Raw genomic sequence first — 19,757 nt, 5'->3', positions numbered from 1 at the left:
ACTGTTTATTTTACTGATGCACACTAATAGCTTTAGTAGAGTTTATGGGTCTCCTTTGCTTCCTTGGTGGCTTAGCAGTAAAGAATCCACCTGCTAATGCAGGAGGTGCAGGTTCGATCCCTGAGTTGGGAAGACCTCCTGGTAGAAGAGATGGCAACCTACTCCAGTATTCTTGCCTGGGAAATCCCATGGACAGAAGGGCCTGACAGGCTACAGTCCATGGGATCGCAAACAGTTGGACACAACTTGATTACTAAACAATAACAATAACAAAAATAGTTCTCCTTTACCCACCCTTGACATTGCAATTCTGATATCAGCTTGAGAGCCAGAAGCAAAGTTTACCAGTTTTTGTACTTTGTAAGGCACATGGCAGGATCTCCTGACTGTGAAGTGCATAAAAGAAGGGTAAGTTCTATTCCTAGGTCTGTTTTTCTCTAGCTTTGAACAGATCACTTCTCATCACTCTCTCTACCTCTTGAGACACTGAGGTGGTGGTGGCTTAGTTGCTAAGTCATGTCCGACTCTTGCAACTCCATGGACTATAACCTGCCAGGCTCCTTTGTCCATGGGATTTACCAGGCAAACATACTGGAGTGGATTGTCATTTAGTTCTCCAGGGGACCGACTCAGTCCTGGGATCGAACCCAGGTCTCCTGCGTGGCAGGTGGTCTCCTGAGTGGCAGGTGGTCTCCTGCGTCGCACGTGTATTCTTTACCAAGTGAGCCACCAAGGAAGCCCTGAGACATTGAGGGTTTGGTCTGAATGAATTCTGACTCCTTTCTGTGCTAACATTTTATGTGTCTTTGGTTTTTCTTAATGAGAAAACTGTAAAGTGAAAGTTTTGGTCGCTCAGTTGTGTCTGACTCTGCGACCCCATGGACTGTAGCCTGCCAGGCTCCTCTGCCCATGGGGATTCTCCAGGCAAGAATATGGGAGTGAGTTGTCATTTCCTACTCCAGGGGATCTTCCTGCGCCAGGGATCGAACCTGCGTTTCTTGTGTCTCCTGCATTGCGGGCAGATTCTTTGCCATCTAAGTCACCTATAGAGGGCTCTATTTAAGTAATTTTCTAATTTTATTTTCTATCTGGATAGTCTTGGATTATTTGTTTTCATGTAATTTATTAAAAGGAAATCATTACATCAAAATATAAAATTTGAGAGGAACTCACTGGCGGTCCAGTGGTTAAGACTCTGCATTTCCAATGCAGGAGGTACAGGTTCCATCTTTGGTTGGGGAAATAAGATTCCCCCATGCCTTGTAGTGGAGCCAAAAATAATAATATTCATATATATTTGGAATTTACCTATATACACAAATTATCTATTTATTATTTCTTTGCCTTTATACAAAATTGGAAGTAAATATAACTTTCTATGTGGCGAAAGAGATTTTAAAATGTTTTAAAATTTACTTTCTTTGGCTTCTCTGATAATTTGATTTATACTTTTCATTCTTGTGCCAACAGGTAACACTGATACAGAATCTTTTCCCTATTATCAGGACTCCTATTTTATTTCTTTCCAACTTTGCTGTCTTTTTCTTGGATTTGTATTGATTGAATTTATACCTTTTTTTTTTTTAATTCTACTACGTTTTCCCTGTTTTAGCTCTCCCAGTGCCTCAATATATATATATTTTTTTCATTTTCTCTTTTGTCCTCTGAATTTAGAATTTAAAAGCAGGGGGGCACATTGATCTTTCTTCTCTAAGGAGAATAATGTTTTCTCTTTCTTTTGTACCTACTCTGAAATTATCTATATAGTGTTAGACACTCAATATTTATTGAGTGAATTAAATTATTAAGAATTTATTAGTTTTTCAACAGACAAACAGAAACTCAAGTTCATAGATGCAGGGAACAGAGTAGGTTGCTAGAAGTGGGGGATGCGGAGTGGGTGAAGTGGGTGAAGGGGGTCAAAAGGTGCAAACTTCCAGTTCTAAAATAAATAAGTAACGGGGATGTAATGTACAGCGTGGTGACTATAGTTAACAATACTGTATTGCATATTTGAAAGTTGCTGAGTAGATCTTAAAATTCCTCATCATAAGAAAAAAAATTTTTTGTAAATATGTATGGTGATGGATGCTAACGAAATTTATAATGGTAGTCATTTCACTATAGTATATACAAATATTGAATCATTATGTTGTATATGTGAAACTAATATAATGTTGCATGTCAATTATGTGCTTCCTAGGTGGTGCTAGGAAACTAATATAATGTTGCATGTCAATTATACTTCAATTTAAAAAAATTTTTAAAATAATTTTTAAGTTTTTATTGCCATATGGTTTTATTGTTCTGTTTTTGTTTATATATTCCCTTTTCCCCATTTCCTGATTCAATGTTTTTTCCCTTTCCTTTCATTCCCTCTTATTTCTTCTGTTATTTTGTAAATTTTTGTTTTTCTTTTGATTTTCAACTCTCTTATCTTCTTTCCCTACCTAAGGAATCTCTGTGATTTTCTTGGGTTGAACTACATGAAATTGCCACTGTTGTAAAAAAAAAGTTTGACCATCATCCATTTCATGTGGTTGAACCTAATAGTTTTCCTTTGTGTCTAGCACACTGGTTGGCAGATGCCCAATTCATCTGAATTCATTCATTCATTCATTCATTATTCATAATTAATTATTAATTAATAATTCATAATTAATTCATTAATCTGCTGAATTAATTAAGAAATACATTTTCCTTTTCACTGGTTTTTCTGAGGGCCTGGATAACATTAAGCAGAGAATGTTTTACGATTGTGGATTCAGAAGTTTTTAGTCGTCAATAATCTTACTGATTTGCTCACTACCTGGTTTTATTAGTTCTTTTCATTAATGAATGAAAGATAAATCTGAGGATATGCTTGTGAGCAAGCATGTGGTTACATACATGTTATTATACACATATTTGCATGAGTGTTAGTAAACATAAATTTCTGGAGCATGTCTTTTTGTGAGCTTTTTTGGACATCTATGTGATTAGGGTCTTGGAAAAGACCCCGATGATGGGAAAGATTTAAGGCAGAAGGAGAAGAGGGCAACAGAGGATGAAATGGTAGGATGGCATCGCTGATGCAATGAATATGAACTTAGGTAAACCCTGGGAGAGAGTGAAGGACAGGGAAGCCTGGGGTGCTGCCGTCCATGGGGTCACGGAGAGTTGGACATGACTTGGCAACTGAACAACGACAATGTGATTAGCAACTCAAAGAGCTGAAATATCTTAAAAGAGAAGTAGCAGAAATTGAGAGGAAGGTTAGATTTCTTTTATACATGTATGTGATTTTATTTACTTATTTATTTTGGTTGTGCTGGGTCTTCATTGCTATGAGGGTTTTTCTCTGGTGGCAGTAAATGGGAGCTACTCTCTAGGGCTGCTTATTGTAGTAGCTTCTTTTGTTGTGAGCTCAGGCTCCAGGGAGAGTGGGCTTCAATAGTTGTGGCACGTGGGCTCAGTAATTATGGCTCACAGGTTCTAAAGCACAGGCTCACTTGTTGTGGCCCAGGGGTTTAGTTGCTCCATAGCATGTGGAATCTTCCCAGACCAGAGATTGAACCCATGTCTCCTACACTGGCCGGTGGATTCTTTACCAGTGAGCTATCAGGGAAGTCTTGCTGCTGCTGCTGCTAAGTCACTTCAGCCGTGTCCGACTCTGTGCGACCCCAGAGACGGCAGCCCACCAGGCTCCCCTGTCCCTGGGATTCTCCAGGCAAGAACACTGGAGTGGGTTGCCATTTCCTTCTCCAGTGCATGAAAGTGAAAAGTGAAAGAGAAGTCGCTCAGTCGTGTCTGACTGTTAGCGACCCCATGGACTGCAGCCCACCAGGCTCCTCCATCCATGGGATTTTCCAGGCAAGAGTGCTGGAGTGGGGTGCCATTGCCTTCTCTGATCAGGGAAGTCTTAGATTTCTTAAAATACTGTTTCAGTCTCGTTAGCATTAACATGAAATATCTGTTATTCCCAAAACATTCACCTCTGATGTTCTACAACCCTCAGTGAGCCTTTGAGAATTTATGCACACTGAAATAACTGCTGAGGCTTGAAGAGTAGACTTTAAATAAGGAAATATTTTAGGTTTCCTAAGCTAAAGCTGTGATGACTAGAATGGCTGACCTTGTTCATGAAGATTTTTAGTTCAAGAGGCTTTTAAAATTTAACATGTTAACTCGTAAGCCCATCTTTTCTAAGATCCTTGTTTCATGCACTGGCAAACAGGTGCAGATATTTTAAGAAATTTATCTAAGGAAATTTACCAAGTGAATCAGGGGGAGCACTGAAACTAGGATTTCTGGTTTTTACCCAATAGGATTTCCACTTCACTCCATTGTCATTAGAATTCACTTCATCATTCAGTAATTTGTTTATGATTCACACCCTATGAATCATGAAGTTTCTTTTATTTTCTTTTAGTCATGAAAAGGTGAAATTCAAGATGTCTCTGACATGTGATATCAGTGTCTCATTCAATGAAGAACATACTTTTTCTTTCTTTTTTCTTTTAAAATAAATTTCCATTTAATAGCAAAGCAATATGTGCTGCTGCTGAGTTGCTTGTCATATTTGACTCTTTGTGACCCCATGGATCAAAGCCCTCTAGGTTCTTCTGTCCATAGGATTCTCCAGGCAAGAATACTGGAGTGGGTTGCCATGCTCTCCTCCAGGGAATCTTCCTGACCCAGGGATCAAACCTGTGTCTCTTATGTCTCCTGCATTGGCAAGTGGGTTCTTTACCACTAGCACCACCTGGGAAGCCCTCTTTGTAAAACATCCAAACAATATAAAAGACAATTAGTAAAAAGACAACTGTTCTGAAAGAAAACTGTTAAAAGTTAGTTTCCACATAGCCCAATCCTTTTTGAGAGAACTCTGAAGAAACTGTTTAAAAGCTTATGTCATAGGAAATTTTGTTAAGTGATGACTCCTTGGACACATTTAATATTGCAATTATTTTCTTTGTACAGACTCTGTTATAATGTGTAATGTCTTAAAAATGTGTTTAAGAGTTGTTTCTCTCACATCTATTTCCAAAATAAACTCCAGATGGCTTTAAGAATAAAAAAAAAAAAATGACCCCACAAAAGAGTTAGAAGACAAGGCAGGTGGAGAATATCTTCTCCTAGAGTGAAGAACTCTCTAATAATAAAAGCAAAGGGAAAATGATAAAGAACAAGATTGATACATTTGACCTCATAAAATTTAACATTTTTAGACCTTATAAGACACCATTAAAGTTAAAAGAAGAAATCTGAATCGCAATAAATGAATCTTAGAAAATGTTCAGTTTTACTAATAATGTAAGAGATGAAAAGTAAATTTTTGTTAGTTACATTCAATACTGAGAAGGGTATAAAAAGGCAGTCTCTGTTCACTATTGGAATAATCATTTTAGACAGCAATTTAGTTATCCGCTTCATTAAGATTGAATTCTTAATTCCATCTTATTTCTACTCTTAAACATCATGGAGATTCTATTCTTAAACATCATGAGAGATTATTGCCTTGGCTATTTTTATGAACCTAACCATTGCACGTTTGCATTACTGGTTTGTAAAGGTAATATCTCATGGATCATCCATCTAATTGTAGATCTAATATCTCCTCAATTACTTCTATATTTTATCTATTTATCATTTTCTAGATATACCACTAACAAGCTTAATACTGTCCTGGTTTACTCATAAAAGTAAAAAAATCGACAAGTTGACTGCAACAAAATGAACTGGTTCCTCCTGCCTCCACTTTTCAAAAAACTTAAGTAAAAGTTCAAAAACTTTTACTATTTTCTATTACAAAAGCAACTTTTATGTTTATGGTAGAAAATTTTAGTTGAGGAGGACAGGGGACAAAGTTGCCTCATTCTACATCCAAGTGTACCACTTGGAGGATATCATTCTAGACTTTTTTCTAGCCATAAATATAGGTATGTAGTATGATGGTGGTGGTTTAGTTGCCAAGTCATCTCCAACTCTTTTGACCCCATGGACTGCAGCCCGCCAGACTCCACTGTCTATGAGATTTCCAAGGCAAGAATATTGGAGTGGGTTGCCATTTCCTTCTCTGGGGTATCTTCACAACCCAGGGGATCTTCTTCGAACCTGCTTCTCTTGCCTTGCAGGATTCTTTTACACTGAGCCACCAGGGAGGCCCATGTATATGGTATAACATATTGTCAAGTTAACCTTTGGAAAACTTATAAATTTGTATGCCCACCTACATATAGTGGGAAATGACAAATAAGATAATCATTTCCCCTTGTCAATGTGTATATTAATATGTAAAAAATGACTGTAAGTGGTTTAAAAAATAGCCTTTTTGTTTTAATTAGGTTTTTAAAAAATAATCAGTGAATATTTGTAGATCTTATTTAGTTCCCCATTAATACTTTTTGCTGGCTTGTATTTTAGCTGAGTGTAATCCCAGGATTGTTGGAACTGTCTTGTTTTAGTTGGGCCTAGTCTATTCTTGGAATTTCTACAAAGCAATAAATGATCATTTATCTATGATTTTTTATGCATGCAAATTATAATAATATAATTTATAGAAGTTGCTCAAATCATTTCATCTTAGCATTTAAGGTCATATTTAATATCTTTCCCTTAAAAAAACATACTTCCTTAATAAATATCTCTTTAGACACTCAAGTATGGATGTGAGAGTTGGACTATAAAGAAAGCTGAGAGCTGAAGAATTGATGCTTTTGAACTGTGGTGTTGGAGAAGACTCTTGAGAGTCCTTTGGACTGCAAGGAGATCCAACCAGTCCATCCTAAAGGAGATCAGTCCTGGGTGTTCATTGGAAGGACTGATGTTGAAGCTGCAACTCCAATACTTTGGCCACCTCATACGAAGAGCTGACTCATTGGAAAAGACCCTGACGCTGGGAAAGATTGAGGGCAGGAGGAGAAGGGGCGACAGAGGATGAGATGGTTGGATGGGATCACTGACTCGATGGACGTGGGTTTGGGTGGACTGCAGGAGTTGGTGATGGACAGAGAGGCCTGGCGTGCTGCGGTTTGTGGGGTCGCAAAGAGTTGGACACGACTGAGCAACTGAACTTAACTGAGACACTTGAGGGGATACAAAGATGAATAGTAATATAAACATTTTTCAATAATGAGATATTCACATAACATAACATTTATCATTTAACCATGTTAAAATGCACAATTCCTTGGGTTTTAGTATATTTTACAATACTGTGCAGCCATCACCACCATCTAATTCTAGAACATTTTCATCATTCAAAAAAGAAGCCTCATACCTCAACTTAATCATTCCCTCTCCTTTCCCCCTTATCCTCTGCTGGCATCCACTAATCTACTTCTGTCTCTATGGGTTTGCTTATTCTGGATATTTCATATAAATGGAACCATACAATATTATGTGGCCATTTGTGACTGACTCCTTTCATTTAGCATGTTTTCAAGGTTCATTTATGTTGTAGTTTGCATCAATGCTGCATTCACTTTTATGACTGAATATTCCATTGTGTGAATATACCACATACTATTTATCCATCAATTGATGGAATTTGGGCTACTTCCAATTTTGACTCAAAATATAATGCTACTAGAAACATTCATTTACTGTATAAGTTTTTGTATGAACATATGTGAACAAATTTCTCTTGGATTTACGCCTAGAAACAGAATTGCTAAGTCATATGGTAACCCTACATTTCAAGTTTTGAAAAATATATAACATTTCTGAAGGCTTAATATGTGTGTGGCACTTAGCTAAGCAGTTGACTTGCATTTTCTCATTGAATCCTCACAACTTTCTGTGGTTGGTCCAGTTATTATGTCCATTTTACAGATGACGGCACTACAACCCAAAGATGCTAAAAAGTTTGCTCAGATATCCAGAGCTAGTTGAGACAGATCCAGGATCTGAACCATGGCAGTCTGGTTATAGACTCTGAACTCTTTGCTACTATTGCCTTGACACATATGATTCAAAAAGGGCAGAAGATACCTCACAAGTAATACAACAAGATGAAATGAAGTAAGAAGTCTAAGTGCCATATAATGGGGTAAGAGGATTGGAGGCGGAGAGTAGATTTGGGAAAGGCTCATTAGAAATGAGCCTTAGTATATGGGAACAAGTTCAAGAGAGGAGCTGGGGTGAAAGCCAACTAGGTGAAAGGACTATTACGGGGATGGCAAGCTAGTTTGATATCAAGTGCCAATTCCTGTTCATTGGTAGTGACTATCTGTAGCACTGTGTGGAGATACTATATGCCAGCTCAGTGGGAAAGAGAATGATGAGTAATTAGCAAACTCTGCCACGGGCAGGGGAGGGGAGATTTGAAGACCTTGTGATACGAATTTTCATCGCTGGACTATTACACTCTGGAGGTGAGAAATTATGGGTCATGTTCTGAAAAGCAATGACTCTATGATTTTGACTAGATCATAAGGTATGTGTGGGAAAGTTGAGGCTGAAACAAGATTGGAAATTTGTGATGAGGCCAGATTGAGCAGCATTTTAGATGACAGACTGATGAGTTTGTTCTTAATTAAGTAGATAGTGAGGAGTCATTGAAGATTTTTGAACAGGGGAATACTGGCATAGAAATCCTACTATAAAAAGATTAATCATACAGTGACATACAGAATGAACTGACACAGAGAAAGATCAGAAACAAGGAGACAAGTTAGGGTGATGTTAAAAAAATGTAGTAGATGGTGACAAAGTCATGTTAAAACAGGGAATTACCATCCTTTCTCACTAACTCCTTGAAGATTAGAATGTAGCTGTGAGGAAACGAACACTCTAATATTCTGCTAGTGATACATTAGTTCAGTTTTTCTGGAGGACATTTTGGCAGTGTGTATAAAAAACCTTAAAAATGGTTTATTCATTTTAATGCAGTATCTAGAAATTTGTGCCAAGGAAGTAATTCTGAACATATGCAGAGATGTAACTCCAAAAGTGTTCATTGCATCGCCATTAAAAAAAAAAAAAATGTAGCCCAGAAACTGGCTGTGTAGTTTCTCTTCATGTCACCAGCCCACCTGAGTCATGACTTGGCATTTAATTTACTGTGGAGAGCTCCCTGCATGAAAATCATTTAGTTAGTAATGGTGAGTTTGCTAAAGATTATGTAGGAAGGGAAGGGAAGGGAAAGTCGCTCAGTCGTGTCCGACTCTTTGCGACCCCATGGACTGTAGCCTACCAGGCTTCTCAGTCCATGGGATTTTCCAGGCAAGAGTACTGGAGTGGGTTGCCATTTCCTTCTCCAGGGGATCTTCCTGACCCAGGGATCGAACCCGGGTCTCCCGCATTGTAGGCAGACGCTTTACCCACAAAGGTTATGTAGGGGAGATGGAAAAAAGACTAAAAATAGATTGACAAACATCCAGTAAACTTGATAAATGCTCCTTAGCTTTCTCCACAGTGCTGAGCAGGGGTCCTCATGTCTCTGCCCCTTCCCCCCCTAGCACTTAGACCAGCTGCTTCTCTTCTTCTCACTTTTACTGTTCTGAGTTCCTTTTTCTGTTTGACTTTGGGAATCAAAGTCTATTCTGAGCAGGCCTCTTCTCTGGAAAGCTGGTTTCTATTAGAAAAAAAAGTGTCCCTAACTATTTCTTCCCTCCATTCTTCCCTGGAATACACTGCTATATTTAAAATGGATAACCAACAAGGTCCTACTGTATAGCACAGGGAACTCTGCTCAATGCTATGTGGCAGCCTGGATGGGAGGACAGTGTGGAGGAGAATGAATGCATGTACATGTATGGCTGAGTCCCTTTGCTGTCCACCTGAAATGATCACAAATTGTTAATTGGCTATGCTCCAATGTAAAATTAAAACTTTAAAAAAAGAGAAGAAAAAAGTGTTGAATATTTGTGGAGGATATAAAAATTTATTATGGATTACACAAAACTTTGGGGAAATACATGTTTAAAAAATAAAAGGGACTTGCTGAATAAATTATGGCACAATTTGTCACTACTTAACAAAATACAAAATTTTCTCTCCTCTATCCTTTTACAGAAGTTTATAGCTAAGAGTATATTTGGAAAGTGATGGATTATAGATTTTCATTGTGTTAGTGTTTACAGGGGTTTGGGTTGATTCCTTTTCATTCTTTGGAAGGCAGAGTTGTTACATAGTTTTCTGTTTGGGTGGCTGTTTCACAGTTTTTACAAGTATATACTCTGTAAATTCAGGAGAAGGAAATAGCAACCCACTCCAGTATTCTTGCCTGGAAAATCCCATGGACAGAGGAGCCTGGTGGGCTACAGTCCATAGGGTCGCAAAGAGTCCGACATGACTGAGCAAAAAGAAAAAGAAAAAACCCAAAAAACCACTTATTGAGCACTCTTTGGAAACATTTTCTCCTTAGGTGACTGTATTTATTTTTATGGTTTTAAACATTACTTTTGTGCTGACAACTCCCAGATTTATACCTCTAGCACAAATATTCCCTTTGTTATTCCAAACACATATTATCTCACTCCAAACTAATATATCTATCTTTTGTATCTCTACTTGATGTCTCATGGACAGCTTAGAGTTACCATGTTAAACCTGGTGCTCCCTGATCCTGGTCTTCGTAAACATGGAAAGTGGTAGTACCACCTGAAAAGTTATTTAAGTCAGAAGCTTAAATTCTGACTTAAGTCAGGCAATCTTAATTCCTGATTCTTTCCTACCCTATCAATCTCTCTCTCTTTTTATTTGCCCCAGGTCTCAGCTGCGGTGGCTCAGATGGTAAAGCATCTGTCTACAATGCGGGAGACCCGGGTTTGATCCCTGGGTTGGGAAGATCCCCTGCAGAAGGAAATGGCAATCCACTCCAGGACTATTGCCTGGACAATCCCATGGACAGAGGAGCCTGGTAGGCTATACATTCCGTGAGGTCGCAAAGAGTCGGACACGACTGAGCGACTTCACTTCAGTTGCGGTATACAGAATCTAGTTCCCTGACTGGGAATCAAACCCAGGCTTCCTGCACCAGGAATGCGGACTCAACTACTGGACCACAAGGGAAGTCCTGGCATCAACAGCTTTTTGATGATTGCTACCCCCACACCAGAAGTTTCCAAGCAGAGAGCACATGATATGTAAAGGCACAGAGACCTAGGAGGACTGGATTATCTGAGGAAACCACAAGTGCATCAGGCTGGTAAGTCCATGTGGTTTTAAGGAGATGAGGCTGGAAAGGAGGTCCCTGGGGAAGCAGGAGAGGATGGGATTCACAGCAAAGGCAGCAGGCAGGTTTGCATGAGGACCTCAGCAGGGAACTGGAATAAATACTCAGGTCACCTCTTTTTAGAAATACTAGTAAAGAAAAAAAAAATCATACCTGAACAAGGCAACATAAGCCACAGTATTTTTAATAAACAGATGTTACAAAACTGTTTCCATTTCATCTGGAAGGGTAGGTATTTCTAAATGTACAATATCAAAGGATTTACTATTAAAAGCAGTTACTTGAAAAGTAAAAATAATATAAGCATAAATATTCCTTCTGAGTCATGAGTGAATGGATTTAATCTCAAAGTCAGAACTAGTTTTGCACTGGCAGGTTTTTATATGTATATCCAATACATATACTTGTTTTCTTCTCTCTCTATGTTAAAAATTTGAAATATACAGTAAAATTCACCTTTTTAACTTGTACAATTCAATGTTTTTAGTATTTTCACAAAGTTGTGAAATGATCACAATGATCAAATTCCTGAACATTTTTATCACCTCCAAAATAAACCCTACATCCATTAGCACTGACTTCTGATTCTCTCTTTATACTCCTTGAGAATCTGCTTTCTATCCCTATGGATAGTCCTATTCAAGATAGTTCATATACATGAAATCATACCATATATAGCCCTTCTGTGACTAGGTTCTTTTCACTTAGCATAATGCTTTCAAAGTTCATCCATGTTGCAGCATGAATTAGTACTTCATCCCTTTATATGGCCAAATAATATTTCATTGTGTGGATATACCACATTTTATATATCCATTCATCACTTGATGGGCATTTGGGGTATTTCCACTTTTCGACTATTATGAGTAATGTTGCAATGAACATTTGTTTACGATTTTTTTTCTTATTGGAACTGTTTTTCACAATGAGGGTTTTTTCCCCCAGACCCTGAATTTCTTTGAAATCTACATTGATCAAACCACATGTTTCAGAACATTTCTTCTGAGGTCCATTCTCTGATGAAAAAGATCAGTTCCAACTGGGGAAAGTTACCTGAGTCTCTGCCTTTTCAGCTGAACATTATACCTATTGCCTAGAAAAATAAATCAAATACCCAAGAACTCATCTTGGGTCAAAGGAAAAAAGTTATTTATGGTTATAACAAAAAAGTTATTTATGTTTTTTATTGTTTTTCATATGATGTGAAATGCCATAAAGTCAAATGAGCTGCATAAAGCGTTTTCACTTTTTTTAGGAGAAAGGAGAAATGTGGAAACTTTCTTCATTTTTTTCTTCACTCCTCTATGTCCAAAATGGAAGGCAGTTGACACTGTAGTGTCCATCACATCTTCTGAATGAAAAACCACGTATGCCACTTTTCTTCCAGCCCTAGCAGCAAGTAAAACCAAGTCTCAAGTGCTACACGTGCTTGTGCTCCGTCGTGTCCGACTCTTTGCGACCCCATGAACTATAGCCCATCAGGCTCCTCTGTTCATGGGGATTCTCCAGGCAAGAATACTGGAATGGATGGCCATGCTCTGCTCCAGGGGATCTTCCTGACCCAGGAATTGAACTGGGGTCTCCTGCATTACAGGTGGATTTTTTACCAGGAGAGCTACCAGCGAAGCCCCAAGAGCTATATGACTCCACAAAAAAGAATGTGTACTTTGTACTACAGTAGTCTCCCATCCTGGGCTTCCCAGGTGGCGCTAGTGGTAAAGAACCTGCTGCAGTGCAGGAGACAGAGAGAGTCCTGTTTGATCCCTGGGTCAGGAAGATGCCCTGCAGGAGGGCATGCAACCTACTTCAGTATTCTTGCCTGGAGAATCCCATGGACAGAAAAGCCTGGAGGGCTACAGTCCGTGGGGTCACAAAGGGACAGACCAGACTGAAGCAACTTAGCACGCACTCATGCAATATCCCACCCTAGAGAGGTGAAGAGAGGTTTCATCACTGGACTCAAAAACTGTTTTGTTTCCTTTTACCAACCTTTCACTAAACCCAAGAATGCATTCATAGGGTAATCACATGCATGGTGTAGTCATTCCTTAGATGAGTGAAAAACATTAAAAAAAAACACCAAACTCGAATATCCAAAGGCTTCTGAGAAAGAAGTCAACCACAGCTTCCTTCTCCAGCAGAAAAATCCCTCTTACCATCCCATACTGTGAACTCAAATATGGGAAAATATATATTTATAGAGTTGTGATGACTTATTCACATATGAAAGTAACTTTGTGATATCTTATCTTTAGGCTTTTTTATCACATCAACAATTTTATTGCAAAATTGGACCTTTTTTCTTATCCAGTAAATCTATGGTAAAGGATGAGTCAGAATTTAGATATATATGTAATTCTTTAAGCATCTCTCATTTCAAGTTAGAACATATATTTGGAACTTACTGCTTCAAGTCTCAGCTGTGCTTGTCATGATACCGGCTAAAACTGAAGACATTAAAAAAAAACAAAACCGTGATGTCACTCATTTGTTGTTGTTTAATCTCTAAGTTGTGTCTGACTGTTTGTTACCCCATGGACTGTAGCCTGCCAGGCTCCTCTGTCTGTAGGATTTCCCAGGCAAGAATACTGGCATGGGTTGCCATTTTCCTTCTCTAGAGGATGTTCCTGATCCAGAAATCAAATCTGATTCTCCTGCATTGGCAGGAGATTGTTTACCATGTTTACCATTGGCAGGTGGGTTGTTTACCATGAGCCACCAGGGAAGCCCCCATAGTTGCTATTTATGTTTAGTGTTCTTGTTTGGAACAAAAGGTAAAGAATTCACAAATACCACCATCCAAACACCTGTTTCAAATCAGATATCAGCCTTCAGCTTGTAAAATAATTTCATTGTGATTCAGCAAATAGCAGCAGAAGATGCATGTAAGTTGCTTCTTACTTCCTACAGAAACTGCCAGGGATGACTGCAACCCAGGAGCTTCTCTGTGTTGAATCTCAATTCCAAACTGAACTTAAATAACCTCTTCTGATTGAAAACAAGACAGTTGTGATTCAAAACTTCACACGGTCCAGGACTCCAGCACCTGGGCCAGGCGGCCTGCTGGCTGAAAGGCCAGCGAGTCTCAACACACCTCACTCTGCTGTCTTTGCTCCTTTTCAAGTCCACTAACCCTCTGTTTACAAGGCTTTTTGTGGATGTATGTTTTCTCTCTTTGAAGTCTTTCACTTGTGGGCTGAAAGCTGACATTTCACTTATTATTCTTCATTTTAAATCATCTGAGGATGATCAAAATTGGCAGCCTACACAGTGTTTAAAAAAATCAGGAAATTTCCAGAAAGTCTAGAATATTTAGAAGTTATAGTAACATTTGGTATCAATTGACTGGAGCTCAGTAGAGCCCCTCCAACCTTCATCATCTTCTCCTGTCTTATACTTGGGCTGCTTTTCACATTGTTCTTACTTGGCTCCACAGATAATTGAGTTTTCAAGTCCTGGTTAAAGCCATTTGGCATAAGTTCGTTGTGAATATTGACTCGCAGAGCAAAGTATAATGTTCTTCACATAGAAATGGATTTTGAAACAAATCTAATTAAGAAGGTGCATAAACTTTATAGGGAAGATTATAAAACTTTACTGAAAGAAAAGTTGATTTAGAAAAGCAAAAGGCCAAGAAAAACCAAGACACTCCTGAGAAGAACATGGTGATGGGAAAGTTATTCTACCAGATTTCCACATGACTTAGAAGAAGTGTGGCATTACAAATCAAAAGGATGAAAGGACTCTGCAATAAAGGGTACTGAAACCATTTGTAATCCATATGGGAAAAGAGTTCGCTCTTCATACATACAATATATTAAAAATAAATTTTAGGCTGATTATTGTTAGTATCATCTTGGCCACCCTCAAGATAGGGGTTCTATTTCTTTACATCTTAATGTCAAAAAAATTGGGGAAATGTAGTATTTTGTTTATTATTTTGCATAAGAGATGACTACCCCTCAGGGTATAGGAACTGCAAACATGAAAAACACTAACTATGAAACATACAATAAAAGAATTTCCTTTCCCCCTCCTTTAAATAGCATAATAAATTTAAAAGAGCACTGGATTAAGAGTCAGAAACCCAAGTTTCTAGTTTCGCTCTGTCCTTAGTTAATTGTGTGAGCTTGGGTAACTAATTTAGTCTCACTGCATCTGTTTCCTTAACAAAATTACTTCTAAGGCTCAGCTTTAAGTTCAGTTGTTCTGCAAGTTAGAGAGCTTCTCAACCAAAAAGAAAGTAGGCATGTATATTCATCATTTTAATAAAGATATATTCTATTAATTTGGAAAAGCAGAAGAGAGTATTAATTTTCCTCCCACAGTCTTAATGAAGAAATAAAGAAACTAATTTTCCATTACTATTCAAGGGGCAATCCACTCCTTCACAGATTGTAAATTAATGTAACAGATCCAACCAACTGAACAGCCCATGCATCTTTTTTCCCCTCTCCAGTTCTGAGCCCAGAAACTGTATTTTATATTAACAAAGTTGAAAAAGTTAACTAAAAATGAATGCTATTTTAAAACTTAAGTTTATACATGGTATTGTAGTGACCTGCAGACAGTTTCTGGTATCTTTGACCTTGGAACATTTATTGAGCATTTTCTGTGTCTAAAGCACAGCAGATAATTATGATCTTTACTGATTATAATTTTCCTAATTAAAGTAACTTGTATCTGTAATGCCTTGCTTTCCTAAGGTGTTCAATGTAGTTAGCATATATTAAACCATTTATCTTTCCAACATATCAGTGAAGCTAATAGGAGAAGGACTGTTCTCATAATTTTTAGGAGAGTATTAAAAGCCAATAATCATAGCTCATGATCACATAGTAATTTTTGTCATGAATATTAAGATTAGATCTCTCTCTTTCTCTCTCTATGTATTTTCCTCCCCCATCCACTTAGTATTTAGGGGGAATTCCCTACCACGCCCATCCTAGTTGGATGCAGGGATCTGCCTTCCACTAGGAAAAGAACTCCGGCACTCTTGCCTGGAAAATCACATGGACAGAGGAGCCTGGTGGGCTGCAGTTCATGGGGTTGCCAAGAGTCGGACACGACTGAGCAACTTCCCTTTCACTTTTCACTTTCATGCATTGGAGAAGGAAATGGCCACCCACTCCAGTGTTTTTGCCTGGAGAATCCCAGGGACGGGGGAGCCTGGTAGGCTGTCGTCTATGAATGAGGTCGCACAGAGTTGGACACGACTGAAGTGACTTAGCAGCAGCAGCAAAAGAAACCAAAGAGCAGTGATATTCCCTCTCCCTAGTAAGTAAGGGCATCTTTTCTAAGATCCAGGATTTGGGGACTCCAGCTCAGGGCCTAGAATCTTTTTTTTTTTTTAAATATTGGAGTACAGTTGATTTTGGGGTGCAGATCTTTCTCAGTGCTCAGTTGTGTCCGACTCTTGTGTGATCCTATAGACTGTAGCCCGCCAGACTCCTGTGTCCATGGAATTTTCCAGGCAAGTATACTGGAGTGGGTTGCCATTTCCTACTCCAGGGGATCTTCCGACACTGGGATTGAATTTGTGTCTCTTGTGACTTTTGCATTGGCAGGCATTTACTACTGGCAATAGGAAAAGGAGACAACAGAGGATGAGTTAGATAGATAGCATCACCGGCTCAATGGATATGAATTTGAGCAAACTCTGGGAGGTAGTGAAGGACAGAGGAGCCTGGTGTGCTGTAGTCCATGGGGTCACAAAGAGTCAGACACAACTTAGCGACTGAATGACAACAACAACAAATAGTTGATTGAACAATGTGCTCTTTTCAGGTACATAGCAAATTGTGATTCACTGCTAAGTCACTTCAGTCGTGTCCGACTCTGTGCGACCCCGTGGACGGCAGCCCGCCAGGCTCCCCCGTCCCTGGGATTCTCCAGGCAAGAACACTGGAGTGGGTTGCCATTTCCTTCTCCAATGCATGAAAGTGAAAAATGAAAGTGAAGTCGCTCAGTCGTAACCGACTCCTTGTGACCTTGGGACTGCAGCCCACCAGCCTCCTCCGTCCATGGGGTTTTCCAGGCAGGAGGACTGGAGTGGGTTGCCATTGCCTTCTCCATGTAAATAAGTTAATTTGTATCAAATTTTTAGATTCTGCATATAAGTGACACCATATGACATTTGCCTTTCTCTTTCTGGCTTACTTCACTTAGTATGACCATCTCTAGGTCCATCCGGGTTGCTGCAAGTGGTATTGTTTCTTTCTTTCTTTGTACTGACTGCACCACAGGTATGCAGGAACTTAGTTCCCCAACCAGGAATTGAACCCCTGCCTCCTGCAGTGGAAGTGCAGAATCCTAACCACTGGACTGCCAGGGAATTTCTAATTTCTTTCTTTCTTGTGATTGAGTAGTATTCAGCTGTTCTTTTGCTTTTATTTTTTATTTATTTTTGGTTGTGCTGGGTTTTTGCTGCTGCACAGGCTTTTCTCTAGCTGTAGAGAGTGGAGGGTATTCTGTGTTGCTGTGCACAGGATTGTGATTGTGGTGGGTTCTCTTGTTGTGGAGCATGGGCTCTAGAGTGCTCAAACTTCTGTTCGTTCCAGCATGTGCCCTTCCTGGGCTCTAGAGCACAGGCTCAATAGTTGTGGCACTTGGGCTTAGTTGCTCTGAGGCAAGTGGGATCTTACCAGACCAGGGAATGAACCTGTGTCTCCTGCATTGGGAGGCTGATTCTTTACCCCTGAGCCACCAGGGAAGCCCATACCATACCTTCATTATCCATTCATCTGTTGAAGGACATTTAGGTTGCTCCCGTGTTGTGTCTATTGTAAATGGTGCTGCAGTGAACACTGGAGTACTTGTATCTTTTCAAATTATGGTTTTCTCCAGATAAACGCCCAGGAGTGGGATTGCAGGATCATAGGGTAGATCTACTTTTACTTTTTTAAAGAAACTTCACACTGGTTTCTGCAGTGGCTATACCAATTTACAGTCCCACCAACAGTGTAGAAGCATTTCCTTTTCTCCCCACCCTCTCCAGCAAATATTGTTTGTAGACTATTTTTTAAAGTTTTTTTTGATGTGGATCACTGTTAAAGTCTTTTACTAAATTTGTTACAATAATGTTTCAGTTTTGTTTTTTTGACCTCCAGGTAGAAGGGATCTTTGCTCCCGGATTAGGGATCAAACCCACACACCCTGCATTGGAAGGCAAAGTCTTAACCACTTTTGATGATGGTCATTCTGACTCACATGAAGTGATACCCCATTGTAGTTTTAATTTGCATTAGCTATGGTTTTTCCAGTAATCAGGTATGGATGTGAGAGTTGGACCATAAAGAAAGCTGAGCACCAAAGAATTGATACTTTTGAACTGTGGTGTTGGAGAAGACCCTTGAGAATCATTTGGGCTGCAAGGAGATCAAACCAGTCCATCCTAAAGGAAATCAATCCTGAATATTCATTGGAAGGACTGATACTGAAACTGAAAGTCCAATACTTTGGCTACTTGATGCGAAGAACCAACTTATTGGAAAAGACCCTGATGCTGGGAAAGATTGAAGGTGGGAGGAAAAGGGGATGACAGGGGATGAGATGGTTGGATGGCATCGCCGACTCAACAGACACGAGTCTGAGCAAGCTCCAGGAGTTGGTGATGGACAGGGAAGCCTGGTGTGCTGCAGTCTGTGGAGTTGCAAAGAGTCAGACATGACTGAGCGACTGAACTGAACTGAATAATTAGCAATCTTGAGCATCTTTTCATGTGCTTTTTGGTCAGGCCCTTGAATCTTGAGGGAGTAACATACAGATGCAGAAACAATTTAGGAATTGCTTGTGCAGACTAGCAAAGACAGCCAGAATCTACAATGGTGTTGCATATCTGATGTCAATCATATCCTGCGGTGTGACCTCAGCCAGCCTCCAAGCCAGACCATTCCTCTGATATTGTCTGGGTTGTGGCTCCTGATGATCAAGCTTCCTTGGCTTCAGCCCATTTTCTGAATCTTCTCCACCAGGGTTCTCAATAGTTTTGTGAGCTGCCCAATACTCTTCTAACATTAACTCCTCTTCTTCTTATGTTAGTCATAGTTGATTTCAGTTACTTGCACACAAGAACACAGATTTCCTTAATCTAACTGCTACTGAAGGCTTCATATTTTAATCAATGAATTGTCCTGTATATTTGGGATGTTTAAGTTTTGCATTAAATTTAAAGTGTTCTCTACATATGAATCGAAGTCTAGCAAATACAAAGAAGAATATGTAAAATATTCTCAATTTTATAGACATTTGTGAGTAGAAAAATGTACTAGAAAATACTGAAAAGTGTAGTGGGAAATAAGTTTGATTTCCTTGTGCTTTATTTTGACATTAAAAAAATTAACATTTATTAATTTATACCTTTATGGCAGAAAGTAAGGAGGAACTAAAGAGCCTCTTGATGAAAGTGAAAGAGGAGAGTGAAAAAGTTGGCTTAAAGCTCAACATCCAGAAAACTAAGATCATGGCATCCAGTTCCATCACTTCATGGGAAATAGATGGGGAAACAGTGGAAAAAGTGGCAGACTTTATTTTGGGGGGCTCCAAAATCACTGCAGATGGTGATTGCAGCCATGAAATTAAAAGACACTTACTCCTT

This window comes from Capricornis sumatraensis, chromosome 16, assembly GCF_032405125.1.
Source record: "Capricornis sumatraensis isolate serow.1 chromosome 16, serow.2, whole genome shotgun sequence".
In the NCBI taxonomy this organism is placed as follows: domain Eukaryota; kingdom Metazoa; phylum Chordata; class Mammalia; order Artiodactyla; family Bovidae; genus Capricornis; species Capricornis sumatraensis.
The sequence above is the reverse complement of the archived record's forward strand: the minus strand, read 5'-3'. Positions refer to the sequence as shown.